The 7,679-nt window shown below is 44.7% G+C and overlaps 1 long non-coding RNA gene across 1 annotated transcript; it reads left to right on the top strand.

The window, feature by feature from the left end:
* The first annotated feature begins 1,564 nt into the window (after positions 1-1,564).
* LOC148684482 (uncharacterized) lies at positions 1,565-7,144 on the top strand. The gene is made up of 3 exons (XR_015946011.1): positions 1,565-1,790; positions 2,694-2,839; positions 5,102-7,144. It is a non-coding gene; the product is annotated as an uncharacterized LOC148684482 (long non-coding RNA).
* Positions 7,145-7,679: the final 535 nt, after the last annotated feature.

The raw sequence follows: 7,679 nt of genomic DNA, 5'->3' as shown, positions 1-7,679 counted from the left end.
TTGCTTTTCAGCTTGCGACATCTTCACGGGAAAAGACAAAGACAATCTTTTGGGTTCAGCGTGATGGCCATTCAATTCAAGTCTGAAAACATCATCTGGAATAGGATACTCCCCTCAGAGAGCTACAACTACCAGAGTTCCTTGGGAGGAGACATTGATTGTTAAACCACCCGAGGAAGGGTTCAGGCTATCCTGGAGGAATTAATTATTATTATTATTATTATTATTATTATTTATTTATACCCCGCCCATCTGGCTGGGTTTCCCCAGCCACTCTGGGCGGCTTACAACAGAAAAATGAAATAAAATAATTAAACATTAAAAGCCTCCCTAAACAGGGCTGCCTTCAGATGTCTTCTAAAAACCAAGTGGTTCAGGACTTTTACATCAATACAAAAACCTTGAACCTGGGCCGGTAGCAGATGATTGACAAGTGATTGACACTTGGGTACTGCCCCATCCACCTATCAAACATGGTCTGTGGGAGGTGGGGGAGAGAAGGATCCAGCCCTCAAGCTGGGAGCAACACCCTCTTCCTGGGGTAAACAGCACTGTAAGGTAAAGGGTAAAGGGACCCCTGACCATTAGGTCCAGTCGGGACCGACTCTGGGGTTACGGCGCTCATCTCGCTTTATTGGCCGAGGGAGCCAGTGTACAGCTTCCAGCTCATGTGGCCAGCATGACAAAGCCATTTCTGGCGAACCAGAGCAGCACACAGAAACGCCGTTTACCTTCCCGCTATAGCGGTTCCTATTTATCTACTTGCACTTTGATGTGCTTTCGAACTGCTAGGTTGGCAGGAGCTGGGACCAAGCAACGGGAGCTCACCCCGTCACAGGGATTCGAACCGCCAACCTTCTGATCAGCAAGCCCTAAGCTCAGTGGTTTAACCCACAACGCCACCCACAGCACTGAGTTGTAAGCAAATAGTCTGACTCAATATCAGTCTCTGTGTGTGCACTGTACCTTTAAAACACATTCTTTCTCTCAGAGAATTCTGGGCACTGTAGTTTGTTCAGGGTTGCTAGGAACTGTGACTCTAAGGGAAAAACTACAGTTATCCCTATGTTAATATGTACCACATCCATAAATAAAAAGGGAGAATTGAGTATTTTCTGGGCATCCGTTCCAGTACAAGCCAACAACCAGATAAATCAGAACTCTAAAATGTGAGAAACAAATTTGAGGAGAGGAATTTTCAGAAGCATTTCCCCCCTCCCCTTGTTTTTCCTTTATTTTTATTTTCTGCCACAAGCTGTTTGAAGGTATTTAAACCCCGGAGAAGAAAAACAGAAGTTAAAACACACATACTCACAACTTAAACAAATAAAAGCAACGTTAGGCTTCAGCTTCTATAATTTTATGTGTTTACTGTTTGGAATGTATGATTCATCTGCTGTCGCATTTTGCTAAAGGGGCCAGCCTGGCCATTTGGAAAAACACAGCAGTTTTACAAAGAGAGGCAGCCTCCACCCAGCCAGACCTCAAGGAGGTCATATCCTCCAAATATTTTCATTGCTTTTCAACTGTAGAAAACTTTGGGTGTAGCAAGGAAAACTGAGTGCCAGCGGCCTGAGCATTCTGGGTAATTGGAACAAGTCCTTTTGCAGAAGGAGATCTGCACCAAGACTCAGGAAGATATAATGAAGCTCCTGCATCCAATCGGAAGCCACGGAAGCCCTGCCGGACCTCCGGCTTCCCAAAGTAGTTCGCAAACCGGAAAAGTCACTTCTGGGTTTGCGGCGTTCGGGAGGCAAAACGTTTGACTTGCAAGGCGTTTGGGATCCAAGGTATGACTGTATTCAGAAGCACTACTTCCTCCAACCATGGGGACAGAGCATAGCAATCGTGGCTAATAGCCCTCTCCTCCATGAATTTGCCCATAATTTAACTACGCACTGTGTGAACCATTATTTTATTTTATCTGTCCTGACTCTTCCAATGTGCAGCTTCATTTGATATGCAGGGGTTCAAGGGTTATTGGAGGGGGGGACCTTTCTCTGTCTACTTGCTCCACTCATAATATTATAAACTTCTATCATGTCATGTTTTCTCTAAACTAAAAAGTCGAAAGTGCTGCAAGCTTTGGGACTTCATTCTGCCTTGCGAGACTGCTTGCATTCGGAACAGGGCATTACAATCCCAGAAAGGTATTGACAAGTTGATACGCGAGAAGCAGTCTTGTTCAATGGTTAGAGAAGTGGTTTTGATCCTGGGGATTTCCTGTCTCAAGGCTCCTCAAGGTGGCTGTGTAGTGTGTATGTGTGTGTGTGTGTATGTGTGTGTCTCTCTGTGTGTGTGTTTTCACCCTTCCTGGCATACATTCAGAACACTGGCAATTCTTTAAACACAGAATCATAGAACTGTAGCATTGGATTGAACCCTGAGGGTCATCTAGTCCAGCCCTGTGCAATGCAAGGATCTCGGCTATTGCATCCATGATAGATGGCCATCCAACTCCTGCTTAAAAACCACCAAGGAAGGAGAGTCCACCACCTCCCGAGGGAGTCTGTTCCACTATCAAACAGTTCTTACCATTAGAAAGTTCTTCCTGATGTTTATTTGGAACCTCATTTCTTGTTGAAGCCATTGGTTCAGGTCCTAGAAAACAAGCTTGCTCCACCTTCAACGTGACAGCCCTTGAGATATTTGAAGATGGCTATTATATCTCCTCTCAGTCTCCTCTTTTTCAGGCTAATCATACCCAGCTCCCACAACTGTTTCTCGTAAGGCTTGGTTTCCAGACCCTTGATCATCTTGGTTGCCCTCTTCTGCTACGTTCCAGCTTCTCAACATCCTTCTTAAATTGTGGCTCCCAGAACTGGGCACATTCCTCCAGGTACGGTCTGGCCTGGAAGGACAGCTTGTGAAGCTGAGGCTCCAATACTTTGGCCACCTCATGAGAAGAGAAGAATCCTTGGAAAAGACCCTGATGTTGGGAAAGATTGAGGGCACTAGGAGAAGGGGACGACAGAGGACAAGATGGTTGGACAGTGTTCTCGAAGCTACGAACATGAGTTTGACCAAACTGCGGGAGGCAGTGCAAGACAGGAGTGCCTGGCGTGCTATGGTCCATGGGGTCACGAAGAGTCGGACACGACTAAACGACTAAACAACAACAACAACGGTCTGGCCAAGGTTAAGTAAAGCAGGGCTGTCCCTTCCCTCGTGGGTCCAATGTCACTTGCACTCTGTTGTCCCTGGATGGATTTTAAACCAGGAAATCTTTTGTCTCTCTTTTAACCATTTCAGGACTTTGCACAGCTGTGCAGAGCCATAACATGCTCCTTTAGGAGTTAGAATCAGGTTCTAAATTTTCATTATCCAGGTGGTTGATTTCTGAACTTCAGCCAAGCCTTTCACAATGACCCCCTTCCCCTTCGGTCTTTTAAACTTGCCTCTCCTCCATTTTTCCATAGATGCATTTGGTACAGTGTCCTGCAAAGGAACACACAGGCTTCAGGGAGGCAGGTCACACCTTTTCCTCACCACCCCCCACAACACACACACACACTCACCCCATTCATGCAAACATCTGCCTTCCTCCAAGAATCATTCGGCACATAATTAAGGAAACACAGACCCTCTTTTGGTGAAATGGCTGGCTGGTGACATCATCTAGTAAACACCAGCTTGACTTCACAGTCTCATCCAGTCTGTTGGGTTTCATTGACCACAGAGCGTTTATGCATCCCTCAACTTCTAAGGGGAGGTAAAAGCACAGAGAAAAATTATGTGATGCTATTTTTGTAGAAGAGGAAACAAAAGGTGGTAACACCCCAAAAGGTGGGGGAGAATTTTCAGGAGGCAGGAGAACAGCTGTCTCACAAACATTTCTAGGAGATTAAGAATTAGTTGTTTGTGGGGGGTTGTTTGTGTGGGGGTACTGGGGCAGGGTGCTGATATTGTTGCTCTTGGCTTTTTGTATCTTTATTTTAGATCCTGTGATTTACGTAGAAATTGCTCAGTTCGGTTGTGGAGTTTTAGTGCTTTGTTGTTTTGGAATACTTTTGTTATGTTGCAGTTATGTTTTTTTTTTCATGTCGCAAGCGCATGATTTGAATTGTGGGAAGATGAAATACAAATAAAATTAAACGGCCTCGGCCCAGTATACCTGAAGGAGCATCTTCACCCCCCATCGTTCAGTCCCGACACTGAGGTCCACCTCCGAGAAGTGAGGTTACAGAGAACCAGGCAGAGGGCCTTCTCGGTGGTGGCGCCCGCCCTGTGGAACGCCCTCCCATCAGATGCCTAGGAAATAAACAACTACCTGACTTTTAGAAGACACCTGAAGGCAACCCTGTTTAGGGAAGTTTTTAATGTTTGGTGTTATATCGTGTCTTTAATATTCTGTTGGGAACTGTCCAGAGTGGCTGGGGAAACCCAGCCAGATGGGCAGGGTACAAATAATAAATTTTTTTATTATTATTATTATTATTATTATTATTATTATTATTATTATTATTTATATCTGTATGTATGCAACCTATCTTATTCACTTAGTTCATAGCATTTATGAACTAAGTTCAAATCTCACCAGTGGCAATGAGGTCTGAGGCAGTGGAGGCTGCTCAATAAGATTTGGGATTAAATGAGACTGAACTGTGTATACCAGCTTGAGGAAAGGTTGTATATAAATGTAATAAATAAATAAATAAATGGGGGGGGGACACTGATCCACCAACCTCCATCAACATCTAGGCACACCCCACCTGCTTGCCTTCTTACTTACAACCAATCTAGGGGGTGGCAGGGGCGTAGGAAGGGTGCCCCACACCCCAGAATGCATGCCAGCCCCGCCCTCGCCTGCTCTCCGCTCCTGGTGCCGGAGCATGAAGCTCCGCCACTGGGGGGTGGCACTCCCTATCAGCCTCCTCCTCCTCTTCCTCGGTCTTTGTGTTGGTCTCGTAAGACTCAGGAAAAAGGAGCTGCAGAGCCACCTTCTGTTGGACTCCCTTCCTTCCACCCTATCAGTCTCAATGGGCGCCAGTCACAACTGCCCTTACGTTTAGCAATCCATTATCCTAGTAGGGGGCAAATCTCTTTGACCGGCCACAGGCACCGAAACACGACAATTCCTGTGTTGTTGTTTTTATTCCAGGTCACAACACGACCCTTTCAGCTGAAATAAATTCTCTTTCTTCCTCCAAGGAAGAGGGTCCCACTGCCGTTTCAAGGTTCAGCGGCTACTTCGGCTTCAACACTCCCTGCTACGTTACATCCATGGAACACAAACACAAAAAAGGCTGAGAATTTCAGGTATCAACGAGCAATGATTGGAAGGGGGTGGACAGGAAGGCATCTGTTACATATTGCCGTGAATTTTGCCAGCTCTCTCTTTGAAACGGGAAATGGAGCAGAGAGCCAAATGGGGGCAAAGGTCTCTCTCTCTCTCTCTCTCTCTCTCTCTCTCTCTCTCTCTCTCTCTCTCTCTCTCTCTCTTTTCACTTTTTCTTAATCGGCTAGAAAAATATACCCTGCGCCCCAATCATAAAAACAACCTGCTATGAAGTAACTGCATTTGAAGTCAAACAGGAAGAGAGAAACAAAACAAGTCAGGTCTGAGAATTTCCCACAACGTTACAGCTTCAACAATGTCACAGAACTGTTGACGGAACTAGGAAGGCTGGAAGGCTTTTGTCTGACATCAACCCTGCCTAAGGATGCTTCAATCTGCCAGTTTCGGATTCTGTTGGTTTCTCACTTTTCTGCATCAGTTTCAGTACTCATGAAAATTTGTCAGCATTTGAGTGCAAATCCCTCCAAATACAGTGGAACCTTGGTAGATGAATGGCTTGGCTCCCGAACAAATCGGCTCCCGAATGCTGCAAACCTGGAAGTAAGTGTTCCTGTTTGCAAACTTTTTTTGGAAGGCGAACATCTGATGCAGCTTCCATGGCTTCCAATTGGGTGAAGGAAGCTCCTGCAGCCAATCAGAAGACACGCCTTCATTTTCAAACTGTTTCAGGAGTCGAACGGACTCCCAAAACAGATTAAATTCGAAAACCAAGGTACCACTGTATACACATTTGGGGGTGCCAAATGTGCAAAGAGTTGCAAAGCAATTTCCCTTAATATAGCGTATGTTGCTTTCACTAATATGTACATTTGTGTGCACGCTTTACCCTATTATATTCATTTTGGTACACATTATTTGGCTGGAGAGGTGAATTGCAAAATTCAGAGATGCGCGAATTCCAAAGGATCGCTGGGTTTCAGTTTTTATATTTGTTCAGAAAGTGCAGATTAAATAGATTTGCCTTTAAACACAAACTGAATCCATTTCCCCCTATATCCCCATCCACCCCCACATGCATACGCCTCTTAGTGTTTGTTCTCAACTCATTGCAGCATAGGGTGGATCTACACACAGGGGGGAAACCGCTATGAATAAGTAATAAATCGTTATAACAAAATAAAAAAAATCTATGTAAAATCACATAGAAATGTTTTGTGCTCCACATCACCACATGGTGTTGCATGTTCATAATGCATTTTAAATGCTGTTTTTCGAGTAATGTAGCTGAGTCCCCACTATCCCTGTTTATCAAGGGCTGCTCCATTATGGTATGGATTCCCATTAAAGCCCTAGGCACATGTCACTCATGCAAAGGAGAATGGACTGGAGGAGGGACGTTCTTTGAGCCTGTTTGTCCGTATTGAAAGGCCAAATCCAGATTTTTATTGCAAAAGGTTAGAAGGGAGAAACCATCCCATCCAAAGCAGACTGGCAAAACAAACTAAGAGAATATGCAGAATTAGCAAGACTATGAGCAAGGCTACAAGACATTACAGAGGAAAAAATAGCCAGAGAGTAGAATATATACAGAGTCTATATAAAAGAACATTGTCAAAATATCAATCCATTGGCAGGTCTTGATTGAGCTTCTGTGTGAAAATAGGACAACTTGAAAAATCTTTAAGTTAAATAATAGGGTGAAAATAAAGTTAAGTGTGTATTTAAGGAATTTGACTCAGAACACAATGGGAAGATCGGAGGTCATGTTAAATTGAATTTCAGAATGATATACAAAACAAGTACCAACCAAAGAATGAATGTTTATTTTTATTTTGGTAACAACTTTTATTGATCATTTCTGTTGTACAGTTTGCAAAACCAATAAAGCATTTTTAAAAAGCCAAAGCACAATTACCTCACTGTGCAAAGGACCTGCATGCAATCAGGACATTGGGTGGTGGAGAGGTCCCAATAGCTTTCCTATGAAGAAAACCACTGCTCAGTTGCTCCAACAAGACTTCTGAAAAACAGGGGGGGGGCAGATTTTGGCACTGGACTGGCAATGGAGGCTGGTCTATTAGGACAACCAGACTTTAGCCCTATCAAGTGAAATGCCCACCATTCGCAGCATTGTAGAATCATGGAATTGTATAGCTGAAAGGGGACCCAGGGGTCATCTCTCTTTCAAATCAGAACCAGTGAAGGCGGTGAAGGTCCTGTGTGAGTGCCTGGAGGCAGTTGGAGGATGGATGGCGGCTAACAGATTGAGGTTGAATCCTGACAAGACAGAAGTACAGGAGGCGGGCAGGTGTGGAGGACTCCCTGGTCCTGAATGGGGTAACTGTGCCCCTGAAGGACCAGGTGTGCAGCCTGGGAGTCATTCTGGACTCACAGCTGTCCATGGAGGCGCAGGTCAATTCTGTGTCCAGGACAGCTGTCT

Source organism: Zootoca vivipara, chromosome 10, assembly GCF_965207765.1.
Source record: "Zootoca vivipara chromosome 10, rZooViv2.hap1.1, whole genome shotgun sequence".
In the NCBI taxonomy this organism is placed as follows: Eukaryota; Metazoa; Chordata; class Lepidosauria; order Squamata; family Lacertidae; genus Zootoca; species Zootoca vivipara.
The sequence above is the reverse complement of the archived record's forward strand: the minus strand, read 5'-3'. Positions and strand labels throughout refer to the sequence as shown.